Source organism: Manis pentadactyla, chromosome 1 (assembly GCF_030020395.1).
Source record: "Manis pentadactyla isolate mManPen7 chromosome 1, mManPen7.hap1, whole genome shotgun sequence".
Lineage (NCBI taxonomy): Eukaryota > Metazoa > Chordata > Mammalia > Pholidota > Manidae > Manis > Manis pentadactyla.
Genome location: NC_080019.1, coordinates 191,613,459 through 191,631,228, shown reverse-complemented (window position 1 = coordinate 191,631,228; position 17,770 = coordinate 191,613,459). Strand labels below are relative to the sequence as shown.

The following is a 17,770-nucleotide window of genomic DNA, read 5'->3' as shown; positions in this document are numbered from 1 at the left end:
AAGGGCAGTGAAACCTGAAATCTGAACCTCAAGGAAGCTCCACTCTCTACTCCAGACCCCACCCAGGGTCAGTCCTTCACCAAGTGAATCCAGCCCTACACCACCCTCCTCAGTAATGTGGTTGTAGCTCAAAAGAATATCATTTTTCGTAATTAAAACGTAAGAAATATTCCCCAGGCCACACTCCTGCCAGTCTTTGTCACCAGGGATGCGATGCAGTTTCTGCCATGTTACAGAAAGGGAGTGTGTCTGGCCCAGCTAGCACAGAGCGACACTCAAACCAACTTGGCTGGGTTACTGCCCACCCTACTCTGATGTGTATTAGGAAGTCAAAAACCAAATACAGGCCACTTACATTGGGAAGAAAACGTTATGTACCCTTGTTTGTTAATCTTATCCAAAGCTTTATTATTTTCCTACCTGTTGCCCCAGTTCTTTCAGTGATTAATTTTCTTTTATACTGAATGCATTTCTATGAGCTTCCTCAAATCTTACTTGAAGGAAATGGAGCATCATGAGTAAGTGATTCTTTGGTATCAGAAATTCTGATCGTTTCCTAGAGTACACACTTACTAGGTGGTGTTAAAAGATGACATGATAGAATGCATTAGTAGGAGCTGTAGTAGTAAGTGAAATAGAAAAAGGAAAATGTATGCTGTTTTCCAAAATTTCCACAGATGAAGATCTGAAAACTTCTCTAGTTGGCCAAATTTAGAAGCTTTTGAGTCAAGAAAGGTTTTCTTACAGTCGAGTGAGCTGTCTTTTGCTTCAGCTTAAGTCCTAATAGCTTCTTTAACTTCAGAGGGCTGAAGAACAATTTGTCATTATTTTTTATTTGATACTAACAAATAGATATAGAAAACAAAGAGTATAAAATGGTTTTTCAATTTTCAATCATGTTAGTGTGGCAGATTAGATACCTTGAAACACCATTTCAAAAGACAAAAAGTTTTAATACCTCAAGACAAATGCTGGGCATAGAAGCCACAGGGCATAAATCTGCAAAGAAGTAAAAAGCTAACCTTTTCAAACAATATTGCTTCTCTCTTACTTACCAACTTTACATTTCCCTGTATGGCCCAGGAAGATGACTGGTTAGCCAGAGACGGGTAAGATTCCTCAAGGGAGTAACAACCTAAGACAGGCACAGTCGCAGGGGGGCCATCAGGTGAGAAATTGGGGATCAACAGAGGTGAGGCTTAGAACCTCACCCCTCCTGTGTTGAGAGAAATCTTCTGCATCCGTGGATGTTTTGTTGCCCTTGTCTAGCTTGGATTAATACTTAGTCTATAGGTACAGACCTGATCATCTACATTTGCCCTCTTATAGCACTAAATTATGTTTTCTACCTTTATCTTGCATCTACCTATCACTTCAGCATTTTATTAAAAATAATAATAATAATAATAAGGGAGAAATGTGGGATTCACATATAAATCAAGTATAAAAATCAAATGAATAATCATATCTGACTTGATTGTTTATAGTTCATGATGCGTGATCAAAACTGAAAGTTTCTGTGATATGACTGCCCTTGCACTGTTCACCATGTAAGAACTTATTCACTATGTAAGAACTTGTTCACCATGTAAGAACTTGCTCATTATGCTTCAGAAGATTGGAGACTGTTGAGAATTAGGCTTGGGGTTGATTAATGATTGTGCATTGAGTCCCCTATACAGAATTTTATTGTTGTTAACAAGCATTTGAAGAATAAATATGAGAGATGCCCTCTCAAAAAAAAAAAAAAGTTTTAAACCAAATTAAGAGAAAAAGTAAAAATCAATTGCTGAGCTGGTAACAAAAGGAAAGATTATAGCCAGGTGAGATCAGAAATCTTAGAATAAACACACACCAAGACCACCATCCATGCTGAATTTCTGACAAACCCAGGCAATAATTATCTTCCACTTTGATGCCTCAGAGAGAAAAGGAGGAAATGGACTAGCCTAGTGTGTACTCAAGGTGTGGAGTCTTATAAAACACACCTACATACACACACACATGCATACACACATACAGACACATACATATATATATACATGCATACACACACACACACACACACTCAAGAACTCCATTCAGAGCTCTACTTTCAGTGTAAATATAAATGAGAAATAACCCTGCAATGAAAAATAGAATGGAAGAAATTTGCCTGATAGAGCTCTGGTGCTCAGTGAAGAGGAAAACATTTTTCTCTGAGACTTTACAACCACAAGCCAAAATTCATAAGACTCTTGTGGTCCACATTCCCATGACATGTGTGATCCAGAAAACTTTTACAGGTAATCTCAACGTTAAAGGGTTTCTTAATTAAGAAATCTTAATATAAAAAGCTATTATGTAGTTCCCAGGAAACTAGCAGAAACAAATCCCAGGCCTCAAAGAATATTCACAAATAGTTTAAAAATGAATAGCTGAGAGTCAAAAATCATGAAATCAATAGGGAAATAAAGACATACTATGAGAGAATGCCATCAGAAATAACAAAAAGCAGAATCAGAAATCAGAATCAGATATTGGAATTATCAAGCAGAAAATATGAATTATCTGTATTCAATATATTTAAAGAAATGAAAAAAAAAAGCTTGAAAATACAAGAAATAAACAAACCAGAGAGAACAATCAATCAAATTTAAAAAAGAATCAAAGGGTACCCCTAAAAAAAAAGTAATAACTGTATTATAAAATCCAACGTATGTGGATTAAACAGCTAATCAGATACATCAGGAGGGAAGATTAGCTAACTGGAAGATCCAAACAGAGAAATTACCCAAACAGGGAAAACAGAAATGGAAAAATACACAAGAAATATTATTATAGGAAAACAGAGTGAGAAGATCTAAAACACATCTTCAAGGTGCTTTAGGAGAAACTAACGATAATGAAGGAAAGCCACACTCATACATGGCTAATAATTTTCTAGACTTGTTGAAAGATACCAGTCCTTTGACTCAGAAAGCCCAATGTTAATCCTAACCTGGAAAATAAAAAGAAGTCTTAACCTAGACACATCCCAGAGAAAGATTTTTAAAAGCAGCATGGGAGAAGGGGGAGCCAGGAGGAGGAAAAGAGGCGGGGAAGGAAAGACAGTTTCCCCATAAAGGAATGGCAATTAGATAGACAACTAACTTCTCACAGCAACACAGAAGTCAGAAGAAAGTAAAATAATAATTTCATGTGTTAGAAAAAATAACCATTAACCCAGAATCCTAGACCCAGTGAAACTATTTTTCAAACAAGATAGGGGGAAAAATAAAGATATTTATCTGGAAAATAATGTTTTGGCAGACAAAAATTCAGAGAATTTACCACCAGTTGACCCTCACTTAAAGAAACTTTTATAGAATGTATTTAGGCAGAAGAAAAAGTATTCTAGATGGATTGTCCAAGATATAAGAAGAAATTCTGAGCAATTATTAATATTAATAAATTATATTAATAAATAGGTGTATAAATCTAAATCTAAACAAATATTGACTATAAAAACAATAAAAGGAAATTCTAATTTGTGGGGTGGAATGAAGGTAAACAAACTAAAATACTAAAAAAACCCAAATACATGGAAATGAGGAGAAAGTGATTAGGTTAAAGTGTGTAAAGGCTCAATAAAGGCTATATATGACAAACCCACAGTCAACATCATACTTAACAGCGAAAAGCTGAAAGCTTTTCCTCTAAGATCATGAACAAGACAAGGATGCCCATTCTCACCACTTTTATTCAACATAGTACTGGAGGTCCTAGTCACAGCAACCAGACAACACAAAGAAATAAAGGCATCCAGATTGGTAAGGAAGAAGTTAAACTGTCACTGTTTGCAGATGACATGATATTGTACATGGAAAACCTGTTGTTCTTATACACTAACAATGAAGGAGCAGAAAGAGAAATCAGGAAAACAACTCCATTTACAATTGCATCAGAAAGAATAAAATACCTAGGAATAAACCTAACGAAGAAGGTGAAAGACCTGTTGCCCTGAAAACTACAAGACACTCATGAGAGAAATTAAAGAATACACCAATAGAGGGGGCGGAAGATGGCGGCGTGAGTAGAGCAGCGGAAATCTCCTCCCAAAACAACATATATCTATGAAAATATAACAAAGACAACCCTTCTTAGAATAAAGACCAGAGGACACAGGACAATATCCAGACCACATCCACACCTGAGAGAACCCAGCGCCTCGCGAAGGGGGTAAGATACAAGCCCCGGCCCCGCGGGAGCCGAGCGCCCCTCCCCCCAGCTCCCGGCGGGAGAAGAGCAGGCAGAGCGGGAGGGAGACGGAGCCCAGGGATGCCGAACACCCAGCCCCAGCCATCCGGGCCAGAGTGCAGGGCCCTCGATACTGGGAAAACAGGGCAGCAACAACAGTGAGCAGGCACTGGAGGCTGGGCGACAGAGGACATAAGAAAAGCGCGCGACCATTTTTTTTTTTTGCTTTTTTGCTGCTTTGTTTTGGCGAGCGCTTTTTGGAAGTCTTAAAGGGACAGGGACCCCAATATTAGGGAAACAGGGCAGAAAGACCGGTGAGCAGAGGCCTGAGGCTGGCACCGGAGAATAAAGAAAAACGAACGACCACCTTTTTTTTTTTTTAATTAAAAATTTTTTTTTTTTTAATTAAAAAAATTTTTTTTTCTTGTTTTTTTTTGTGGTCGTTGTTTTGTTTTGGCGGGTGCTTTTTGGAAGTCTTAAAGGGGCAGGGCGGGTCACTTAATCCAGAGGTAGGGAATCCGGGGTCTCTGGGCACCCTAACCCCTGGGCTGCAGGGAGCAGGGAGGCCCCTTACGGAGATAAATAGCCTCCCAGCAGCTCCTGCTCCAACGCGACTCCACCATTTTGGAGTAGCTGCCCGAGCCAGGCCACGCCCACAGCAACAGCGGAGAATAACTCCATAGCAGCCGGGCAGGAAGCAGAAACCCTGTCTGCGCGCAGCTGCGCAGCACAAGCCACTAGAGGCCGCTGTTCTCCCAGGAGAGGAGGGCCACAAACCAACAAGAAAGGAAGTCCTTCCAGCCGTCACTCGTCCCAGTTCTGCAGACTATTCCTATCACCATGAAAAGGCAAAGCTACAGGCAGACAAAGATCACAGAGACAACACCAGAGAAGGAGACAGACCTAACCAGTCTTCCTGACAAAGAATTCAAAATAAGAATCATAAACATGCTGACAGAGATGCAGAGAAATACGCAAGAAAAATGGGATGAAGTCCGGAAAGAGATCACAGATGCCAGAAAGGAGATCGCAGAAATGAAACAAACTCTGGAAGGGTTTATAAGCAGAATGGATAGAATGCAAGAGGCCATTGATGGAATTGAAATCAGAGAACAGGAACGCATAGAAGCTGACATAGAGAGAGACAAAAGGATCTCCAGGAATGAAACAATATTAAGAGAACTGTGTGACCAATCTAAAAGGAGCAATATCCGTATTATAGGGGTCCCAGAAGAAGAAGAAGAGAGAGGCAAAGAGATGGAAAGTATCTTAGAAGAAATAATTGCTGAAAACTTCCCCACACTGGGGGAGGAAGTAATCAAACAGACCACGGAAATACACAGAACCCCCAACAGAAAGGATCCAAGAAGGGCAACACCAAGACACATAATAATTAAAATGGCAAAGATCAAGGACAAGGAAAGAGTGTTAAAGGCAGCTAGAGAGAAAAAGGTCACCTATAAAGGGAAACCCATCAGGCTAACGTCAGATTTCTCAACAGAAACCCTACAGGCCAGAAGAGAATGGCATGATATATTTAATACAATGAAACAGAAGGGCCTTGAACCAAGGATACTGTATCCAGCACGACTATCATTCAAATATGATGGTGGGATTAAACAATTCCCAGACAAACAAAAGCTGAGGGAATTTGCTTTCCACAAACCACCTCTACAGAACATCTTACAGGGACTGCTCTAGATGGGAGCACTCCTAGAAAGAGCACAGCACAAAACACCCAACATATGAAGAATCGAGGAGGAGGAACAAGAAGGGAGAGAAGAAAAGAATCTCCAGATAGTGTATATAACAGCGCAATAAGCGAGCTAAGTTAGGCAGTAAGATACTAAAGAGGCTAACCTTGAACCTTTGGTAACCACGAATTTAAAGCCTGCAATGGCAATAAGTACATATCTTTCAATAGTCACCCTAAATGTTAATGGGTTGAATGCACCAATCAAAAGACACAGAGTAACAGAATGGATAAAAAAGCAAGACCCATCTATATGCTGCTTACAAGAAACTCACCTCAAACCCAAAGACATGTACAGACTAAAAGTCAAGGGATGGAAAAACATATTTCAAGCAAACAACAGTGAGAAGAAAGCAGGGGTTGCAGTACTAATATCAGACAAAATAGACTTCAAAACAAAGAAAGTAACAAGAGATAAAGAAGGACACTACATAATGATAAAGGGCTCAGTCAAACAAGAGGATATAACCATTCTAAATATATATGCACCCAACACAGGAGCACCAGCATATGTGAAACAAATACTAACAGAACTAAAGGGGGATATAGACTGCAATGCATTCATTCTAGGAGACTTCAACACACCACTCACCCCAAAGGATAGATCCACTGGGCAGAAAATAAGTAAGGACACGGAAGCACTGAACAACACAGTAGAGCAGATGGACCTAATAGACACCTATAGAACTCTACATCCAAAAGCAGCGGGATATACATTCTTCTCAAGTGCACATGGAACATTCTCCAGAATAGACCACATACTAGGCCACAAAAAGAGCCTCAGAAAATTCCAAAAGATTGAAATCCTACCAACCAACTTTTCAGACCACAAAGGCATAAAACTAGAAATAAACTGTACAAAGAAAGCAAAGAGGCTCACAAACACATGGAGGCTTAACAACACGCTCCTAAATAATCAATGGATCAATGACCAAATCAAAATGGAGATCCAGCAATATATGGAAACAAATGACAACAACAACACTAAGCCCCAACTTCTGTGGGACACAGCAAAAGCAGTCTTAAGAGGAAAGTATATAGCAATCCAAGCATATTTAAAAAAGGAAGAGCAATCCCAAATGAATGGTCTAATGTCACAATTATCGAAATTGGAAAAAGAAGAACAGATGAGGCCTAAGGTCAGCAGAAGGAGGGACATAATAAAGATCAGAGAAGAAATAAATAAAATTGAGAAGAATAAAACAATAGCAAAAATCAATGAAACCAAGAGCTGGTTCTTCGAGAAAATAAACAAAATAGATAAGCCTCTAGCCAGACTTATTAAGAAGAAAAGAGAATCAACACAAATCAACAGTATCAGAAACGAGAAAGGAAAAATCATGACGGACCCCACAGAAATGCAAAGAATTATTGGAGAATACTATGAAAACCTATATGCTAACAAGCTGGGAAACCTAGGAGAAATGGACAACTTCCTAGAAAAATATAACCTTCCAAGATTGACCCAGGAAGAAACAGAAAATCTAAACAGACCAATTACCAGCAACGAAATTGAAGAGGTAATCAAAAAACTACCAAAGAACAAAACCCCTGGGCCAGATGGATTTACCTCGGAATTTTATCAGACATACAGGGAAGACATAATACCCATTCTCCTTAAAGTTTTCCAAAAAATAGAGGAGGAGGGGATACTCCCAAACTCATTCTATGAAGCTAACATCACCCTAATACCAAAACCAGGCAAAGACCCCACCAAAAAAGAAAACTACAGACCAATATCCCTGATGAACGTAGATGCAAAAATACTCAACAAAATATTAGCAAACCGAATTCAAAAATACATCAAAAGGATCATACACCATGACCAAGTGGGATTCATCCCAGGGATGCAAGGATGGTACAACATTCGAAAGTCCATCAACATCATCCACCACATCAACAAAAAGAAAGACAAAAACCACATGATCATCTCCATAGATGCTGAAAAAGCATTTGACAAAGTTCAACATCCATTCATGTTAAAAACTCTCAGCAAAATGGGAATAGAGGGCAAGTACCTCAACATAATAAAGGCCATCTATGATAAACCCACAGCCAACATTATATTGAACAGCGAGAAGCTGAAAGCATTTCCTCTGAGATCGGGAACTAGACAGGGATGCCCACTCTCTCCACTGTTATTTAACATAGTACTGGAGGTCCTAGCCACGGCAATCAGACAAAATAAAGAAATACAAGGAATCCAGATTGGTAAAGAAGAAGTTAAACTGTCACTATTTGCAGATGACATGATACTGTACATAAAAAACCCTAAAGACTCCACCCCAAAACTACTAGAACTGATATCGGAACACAGCAAAGTTGCAGGATACAAAATCAACACACAGAAATCTGTGGCTTTCCTATATACTAACAATGAACCAACAGAAAGAGAAATCAGGAAAACAACTCCATTCACAATTGCATCAAAAAAAATAAAATACCTAGGAATAAACCTAACCAAAGAAGTGAAAGACTTATACTCTGAAAACTACAAGTCACTCTTAAGAGAAATTAAAGGGGACACTAACAGATGGAAACTCATCCCATGCTCGTGGCTAGGAAGAATTAATATCGTTAAAATGGCCATCCTGCCCAAAGCAATATACAGATTTGATGCAATCCCTATGAAACTACCAGCAACATTCTTCAATGAACTGGAACAAACAATTCAAAAATTCATATGGAAACACCAAAGACCCCGAATAGCCAAAGCAATCCTGAGAAAGAAGAATAAAGTAGGGGGGATCTCACTCCCCAACTTCAAGCTCTACTATAAAGCCATAGTAATCAAGACAATTTGGTACTGGCACAAGAGCAGAGCCACAGACCAATGGAACAGACTAGAGAATCCAGACATTAACCCAGACATATATGGTCAATTAATATTTGATAAAGGAGCCATGGACATACAATGGCGAAATGACAGTCTCTTCAACAGGTGGTGCTGGCAAAACTGGACAGCTACATGTAGGAGAATGAAACTGGACCATTGTCTAACCCCATATACAAAAGTAAACTCAAAATGGATCAAAGACCTGAATGTAAGCCATGAAACCATTAAACTCTTGGAAGAAAACATAGGCGAAAACCTCTTAGACATAAACATGAGTGACCTCTTCTTGAACATATCTCCCCGGGCAAGGAAAACAACAGCAAAAATGAGTAAGTGGGACTATATTAAGCTGAAAAGCTTCTGTACAGCAAAAGACACCATCAATAGAACAAGAAGGATCCCTACAGTATGGGAGAATATATTTGAAAATGACACATCCGATAAAGGCTTGACGTCCAGAATATATAAGGAGCTCTCACGCCTCAACAAACAAAAAACAAATAACCCAATTAAAAAATGGGCAGAGGAACTGAACAGACAGTTCTCCAAAAAAGAAATACAGATGGCCAACAGACACATGAAAAGATGCTCCACATCGCTAATTATCAGAGAAATGCAAATTAAAACTACAATGAGGTATCACCTCACACCAGTAAGGATGGCTGCCATCCAAAAGACAAACAACAACAAATGTTGGCGAGGCTGTGGAGAAAGGGGAACCCTCCTACACTGCTGGTGGGAATGTAAGTTAGTTCAACCATTGTGGAAAGCAGTATGGAGGTACATCAAAATGCTCAAAACAGACTTACCATTTGACCCAGGAATTCCACTCCTAGGAATTTACCCTAAGAATGCAGCAATCAAGTTTGAGAAAGACAGATGCACCCCTATGTTTATTGCAGCACTATTTACAATAGCCAAGAATTGGAAGCAACCTAAATGTCCATCAATAGATGAATGGATAAAGAAGATGTGGTACATATACACAATGGAATACTACTCAGCCATAAGAAAAGGGCAAATCCAACCATTTGCAGCAACATGGATGGAGCTGGAGGGTATTATGCTCAGTGAAACAAGCCAAGCGGAGAAAGAGAAATACCAAATGATTTCACTTATCTGTGGAATATAAGAACAAAGGAAAAACTGAAGGAACAAAACAGCAGCAGAATCACAGAACTCAAGAATGGACTAACAGGTACCAAAGGGAAAGGGACTGGGGAGGATGGGTGGGTAGGGAGGGATAAGGGGGGGAGAAGTAGGGGGGTATTAAGATTAACATGCATGGGGGGGTAGGAGAAAAGGGAGGGCTGTACAACACAGAGAAGGCAAGTAGTGATTCTACAACATTTTGCTATGCTGATGGACAGTGACTGTAAAGGGGTTTATAGGGGAGACCTGGTATAGGGGAGAGCCTAGTAAACATAATATTCGTCATGTAAGTGTAGATTAGTGATAGCAAAAAAAAAAAAAAAAAAAAAAAAAAAGGGCAGTTCCTGTGTGGTAACCTCCAACGAGTTCTACACAAGGGTATAAAGGGCATATAAAAGTGTAGGCAAAGGGTCTGTTTGTGTTTACACAGAGGATCAAAGCCTAATTCGGCTACCCCGAAAATGAACTAAGATACGATATGAAAAAGAACTTCCAACATCTGCACTCTCTGGAAGACTCATGCCAGAAGATGATCATCAAAAAACCCCAACAAATATCCACGCACTGCTACAGCTGTAGATGCACTCATCCCACCAGCTCCTGGACTTGCCATGGGAATGAGGAAGGAGATATCTAAGCTGGCCTGTGCATACAGTAAAACAACAAAATTGGACTGGATCTATACTGTTGGAACTCAACCAAGAATTTGGAGAAGTGCAAATTGTAGCGCTCCAAAGTCTTACAACTACAAACTATTTATTGTTAAAAGAACATATGGCATGTGAACAGTCCCCAGGAATGGGTTGTTTTAATTTGTCTGATTTCTCTCAGACTGTTCAAGTTCATTTGGACAATATCCACCATATCATAGATAAGTTTTCACAAATGCCTAAGGTGCCTAACTGGTTTTCTTGGTTTCACTGCAGATGGCTGGTAATTACAGATATGCCTTGGTTATGTAACTATACTCCTATTATGTTAATGTGTGTGTGCAATTTAAGTAGTAGCTTAAAACCTATACATGCTGAAGTTACTCTACAAGAAGATATATCAAAGAAATAATCAATCTTCCCATGTTTTCTTCCGCCTGCTACTTCTATAGCTTTTCTTCTTCCTTCCTAATTACAACCCTTAAATAGAATTCGTGCCTCATATCAAATTTACCGAGTATCATAATTCTTCCAAGTGGTAAAGATACCTCAAGACAAATGCTGGGCATAGAAGCCACAGGGCATAAATATGCAAAGAAGTAAAAAGCTAACTTTTTCAAACAATAAGGCTTCTCTCTCACTTACCAACTTCACATTTCCCTGTATGGCCCCGGAAGATGACTGGTTAGCCAGAGACGGGTAAGATTCCTCAAGGGAGGAACAACCTAAGACAGGCACAGTCGCAGGGGGGCCATCAGGTGAGAAATTGGGGATCAACAGAGGTGAGGCTTAGAACCTCACCCCCCCGTTCTGAGAGAAATCTTCTGCATACGTGGATGTTTTATTGCCCTGGTCTAGCTTGGATTAACACATAGTCTACAGGCACACACCTGATCATCTACATGTGCTCTCTTACAACACTAAACTATGTTTTCTACCTTTATCTTCTATCTACCTACCACTTCAGCATTTTATTAAAAATAATAATAATAAAGAGAGAAATGTGGTATCCACATATAAATCAAGTATAAAAACCAAATGAGTATTCATATTTGAACTGACTGTTTATAGTTCATAATGCATGAGCAAAACCGAAAGTTTCTGTGATGACTGCCCTTGTACTGTTCACTATGTAACTTATTCATTATGTAAGAATTTGTTCTACATGTAAAAACTTGTTTGTTATGCCTCAGAAGATTGGAGACTGACAAAAATTAGGCTTGGGGTGGAATAATGATTGTGCATTGAGCATTGACTCCCCTATACAGAATTTTATTGTCGTTAGCAACCATTTGATCAATAAATATGAGAGATGCCCTCACAAAAAAAAAAAAAAAAGGACAGACTTCCAATGGTAAAATAAATTAGTAACCAGGATGTAATGTATAGCATAAGGAATATAGTCAAGATATTGTAACAGCTTGGTAGGGTGATAGCTGGAACCTAGAATTATGTATATAAATGTTCTACCACTGTGTTGTACACTTGAAACTCATGTAATGTAATACTGTTTGTCAACTACCCTTCAATAAAAAATAATTATTAAAAAAAAAAAAAAAAAAAAGAATACACCAATAAATAGAAATGCATCCCATATTCATAGATAGGAAGAATTGATATTGTCAAAATAGCCAACCTGCCTAAAGCAATCTAGAGATTCAATGCAATGCCTATCAAAATACCAATAGCATTCTTCAATGAACTAGAACAAATAGTTCTAAAATTCATATGGAACCACAAAAGGCCTTGAATAGCCAAAGCAATCCTGAGAAGAAAGAATAAAGTTGGGGGGATTATGCTGCCTAACTTCAAGCTCTAGTACAAAGCCACAGTAATCAAGGCAATTTGGTACTGGCACAAGAACAGACTCATAGATCAATGGAACAGAATAGAGAGCTCTGATATAAACCCAAACATATACCACTAATTAATGTATGATAAAGGAGCCATGGACATACAATGGGGAAGTGACAGCCTCTTCAACAACTGGTGTTGAGAAAACTGGACAGCTACATGTAAGAGAATGAAATTGGATTACTGTCTAACTCCATACACAAAAGTAAACCAGAAATGGATCAAAGATCTGAATATAAGTCATGAAACCATAAAACTCTTATAAGACAACATAGGCAAAAATCTCTTGATTAGAAACATGAGCAACTTTTTCCTGAACACATCTCCTCGGGCAAGGGAAACAAAAACAAAAATGAACAAATGGGACTACATCAAACTAAAAAGCTTCTGTACAGCAAAGGACAGAATCAGCAGAACAAAAAGGCATCCTACAATATGAGAGAATACATTCATAAATGACCTATCTGATAAGGGGTTAACATTCACAATATATAAAGAACTCACAGGCCTCAACACCCAAAATACAAATAACCCTATTAAAAAATGGGTGGAGGATCTGAACAGACAATTCTCCAAAGAAATTTGAATGGCACATGAAAAGAAGTTCCACATCCCTAATCATCAGGGAAATGCAAATTAAAACCACAATGAGATATCACCTTACACCAGTTAAGATGGCCAACAACCAAAAGAGAAGAAACAGCAAATGCTGGCAAGGATGCAGAGAAAGGGGAACCTTCCTACACTGCTGGTGGGAATGAAAGTTCAACCATTGTGGAAAGCAATATGGAGGGTCCTCAAAAAACTAAAAATAGAAATACCATTTAACACAGGAATTTCACTCCTAGGAATTTACCAGAAGAAAATAAGATTCCTGATCCAAAAAGACATATGCACCCCTATGTTTATCGCAGCACTATTTACAATAGCCAAGATATGAAAGCAATAGATGAATGGTCAAGAAGAGGTGGTACATATATACAATGGAATATTCAGCCAAAAAAAAAAAAAAAATCGCACCATTTGCAACAACATGGATGGACCTAGAGGGCATTATGCTCAGTGAAATAAGCCAGACAAAGACAAGTACCAAATGATTTCACTCATTTGTGGAGTATAACAACAAAGCAAAATTGAAGGAACAAAAACAGCAGCAGACTCACAGACTTCAAGAATGGACTAGCAGTTACCAAGGGAAAGGGGCTGGGGAGGGGGGAGGGGGGAGGAAGAAGGGGATTTTAATTAACAATCTTTAATTAGCAATCACAATATAGGTAGGTCATGGAGAAAGCAGTACAGCACGGAGAAGATAAGCAATGACTCTATAGCATCTTACTGCGCTGATAGACAGTGACCGCAATGAGGGAGTGAGAACTTGATAATACGGATGAATGTTGAAACCACAAAGTTGTTCATGTGAAACCTTCATAAGATTGTATATCAATGATACTTTAATTTTTAAAAAGTGTCTAAAGGCTCTTTTAATGTTTAGGAGATTCTCCCAAGACACTGATTCTCTTTAATTTAAATGAAGTACTAAGGCAAGCACCAAGAGAGCAGATAACTTCTATTAAGTAAAGATGGAAGTAAACTAAGAAAGAAACATTTCAGTCAATAAAATAAAGTTAAGAAAGGGTGAAAAAAGAAACTGCAAATGTGGGAAAAATATGAAGCACATAACAAAATAAACGACGAATAAGCCCCAAGTGTATCTACAATCTCAACGCACAGTGGGCCAAGGCCAGGCAGGCTCACACAGCCGGGCGGTCGGAGGTCTGGGGTATGCAGTCAGCATCCGATGAACCGTGGGGAGCTCACCAGGCTAGGGCTCAGGTTGCAAGCTCACTGAGAGGCTTTTGCTCAGGACATGTGATGAAGACAGAGCACTACTGGACATCACACACACACACACCACTGCTGCAGTCACTTGATAAAGAAAGAAGCAGCAGAGCACACAAGTACATGGGAATGAGAAAGAAAAGTCCCCTGAACTGCAAAGTCCCTCCAGCATGTCGCTCTCCTGACAATGCCTGACACTGTGCCCACTAGGGAAAACTGCTTAAGGACACAGCTCCTCCATCACAGGGCAGGGACTGCTGGTTGGATTTGGAGCTGAGAGGCAATAAACTGGTAAATGACACACAGAGAGAGAAGAGGAATGAACCCTCTCCCAACTCACTGAACAAGGCCAGCCTACCTACTCTGGGTACCACAATTAGAAAAGGACACTATGACCTCATTCCATCTCCTCCAGGCAATAGATTTAGAATGCTAAAGAAAACATTAGCAACATACAAAAAGTTAACGCGCTGGAACTAAACTGGGCTTTTTCCTGAAACAAAATGATGATTTAGCACCAAAAAATAATGTAAATAATTTACTCCACTTACATATTAAAGAAACATAACTATTTGTTTACCTTAACAGGTAAAGAAAAATGTTTTCAATGAAACTGAACACCAATTCATGGGGGTTTTTTTTAAGCAAACAAAAACTTTTGGTTTAATTTTTCTATTATAAAATTAAGAGATGACTTATGTAGAAATACAGAAAATACAGAGAAGCAAAAAGAAGAAATAAAAACACTTTATAATTCCATTCTAGAAGAATTAACTGGCAAAATGCCTGGTGCATAGCAGGCACTTCAGAAATATTTGTTACATAAACATTCCCTTCCAGTCTTTTTTTTTCAGTATCATTAATCTACAATTACATGAGGAACATTATGTTTACTAGACTCCCCCAAACACCAAGTCCCTCCACAAACTCCATTACAGTCACTGTCCATCAGCATAAGATGCTGTAGAATCATTACTTGTCTTCCCTGTGTTGCACAGCCCTCCCCGTGCCCCCCCACTACATTATACATGCTAATCGTAATGCCCCCTTTCTTTACCTCCACTCTTATCTCTCCCATCCCACCCATCCTCCCCAATCCCTTTCCCTTTGGTAACTGTTAGTCCATTCTTGGGTTCTGTGATTCTGCTGCTGTTTTGTTCCTTCAGTTTTTTTATTTGTTCTTATATTCCACATATGAGTGAAATCATTTGGTACTTGTCTTTCTCCACCTGGCTTATTTCACTGAGCATAATACCCTCTAGCTCCATCCATGTTGTTGCAAATGGTAGGATCTGTTTTTTTCTTATAGCTGAGTAATAGTCCATTGTGTATATGTACCACATCTTCTTTATCCATTCATCTACTGATGGACACTTAGGTTGCTTCTGTTTCTTTGCTATTGTAAATAGTGCTGTGATAAACATAGGGGTGCATATGTCTTTTTCAAACTGGGCTGTTGCATTCTTAGGGTAAATTCCTAGAAGTGGAATTCCTGGGTCAAATGGTATTTCTATTTTGAGTTTTTTGAGGAACCTCCATACGGCTTTCCACAATGGTTGAGCTAGTTTACATTCCTACCAGCAGTGCAGGACGGTTCCCCTTTCTCCACAACCTCGCCAACATTTGTTGTGGTTTGTCTTTTGGATGGCGGTGATCCTTACTGGTGTGAGGTGATATCTCACTGTGGTCTTAATTTGCATTTCTCTGATGACTAGCGATGTGGAGCACCTTTTCATGTGTCTGTTGGCCATCTGAATTTCTTCTTTGGAGAACTGTCTGTTCAGCTCCTCTGCCCATTTTTTAATTGGATTATTTGCTTTTTGTTTGTTGAGGTGCATGAGCTCTTTATATGTTTTGGATATCAGCCTTTATTGGATCTGTCATTTATGAATATATTCCCCCATACTATAGGATGCCTTTTTGTTTATTGGTGGTATCCTTTGCTGTACAGAAGCTTTTCAGCTTGATATAGTCGCACTTGTTCAGTTTTGCTTTTGTTTCCCTTGCCTGGGGAGATACGTTCATGAAGAAGTCGCTCATGTTTATGTCCAAGAGATTTTTGCCTATGTTTTTTTCTAAGAGTTTTATGGTTTCATGAGTTACATTCAGGTCTTTGATCCATTTTGAATTTACTTTTGTGTATGGAGTTAGACAATGATCCAGTTTCATTCTCTTACATGTAGCTCTCCAGTTTTGCCAACACCAGCTGTGCAAGAGGCTGTCATTTCCCCATTTTATGTCCATGGCTCCTTTATCATATACTAATGGACCGTATATGTTTGGGTTAATATCTGGACTCTCTATTCTGTTCCACTGGTCTGTGGGTCTGTTCTTGTGCCAATACCAAATTGTCTTGATTACTGTGGCTTTGTAGTAGAGCTTGAAGTTGGGGACCATAATCCCCCCAACTTTATTTTTCCTTCTCAGGATTGCTTTGGCTATTCAAGGTCTTTCGTGGTTCCATATGAATTTTAAAACTATTTGTTCCAGTTCCTTGAAGAATGTTGTTGGTATTTTGATAGGCATTGCATTGAATCTATAGATTGCTTTAGGCAGGATGGCCATTTTGACAATACTAATTCTTTGTAGCCAAGAGCATGGAATGAGTTTCCATTTGTTAGTGTCCTCTTTAATTTCTCTTAAGAGTGTCTTATAGTTTTCAGGGTATAGGTCTTTCACTTTCTTGGTTAGGTTTATTCCTAGGTATTTTATTCTTTTTGATGCAATTGTGAATGGAATTGTTTTCCTGATTTCTCTTTCTGTTAGTTCATTGTTAGTGTATAGGAAAGCAACAGATTTCTGTGTATTAATTTTGCATCCTGCAACTTTGCTGAATTCAGATATTAGTTCTAGTAGTTTTGGAGTGGAGTCTTTAGGGTTTTTTATGTACAATATCATGTCATCTGCAAATAGTGACAGTTTGACTTCTTCTTTACCAATCTGGATGCCTTGTATTTCTTTGTTTTGCCTCATTGCTGTGGCTAGGACCTCCAGTACTATGTTGAATAACAGTGGGGAGAGTGGGCATCCTGTCTTGTTCCCAATCTTAGAGGAAAAGCTTTCAGCTTCTCGCTGTTAAGTATGATGTTGGCTGTGGGTTTGTCGTATATGGCCTTTATTAAGTTGAGGTACTTGCCCTGTACACCCATTTTGTTGAGAGTTTTTATCATGAATGGATGTTGAATTTTGTCGAATGCTTTTTCAGCATCTTTGGAAATGATCGTGTGGTTTTTGTCCTTCTTTTTGTTGATGCGGTGGATGATGTCAATGGATTTTCGAATGCTGTACCATCCTTGCATCCCTGGGATGAATCCCACTTGGTCATGGTGTATGGTCCTCTTGATGTATTTTTGAATTCAGTTTGCTAATATTTTGTTGAGTATTTTTGCATCTATGTTCATCAGGGATATTGGTCTACCGATTCAATTTCTTTGCTGGTAATTGGTCTGTTTAGATTTTCTGTTTCTT

At 38.9% G+C, this 17,770-nt stretch overlaps 1 protein-coding gene across 4 annotated transcripts in view; it reads right to left on the bottom strand.

Moving 5' to 3' along the window:
- The window catches only part of SH3BGR (SH3 domain binding glutamate rich protein), a 54,775-nt gene that overhangs the window by 17,043 nt on the left and 19,962 nt on the right, over window positions 1–17,770 (bottom strand). The window lies entirely within an intron of this gene.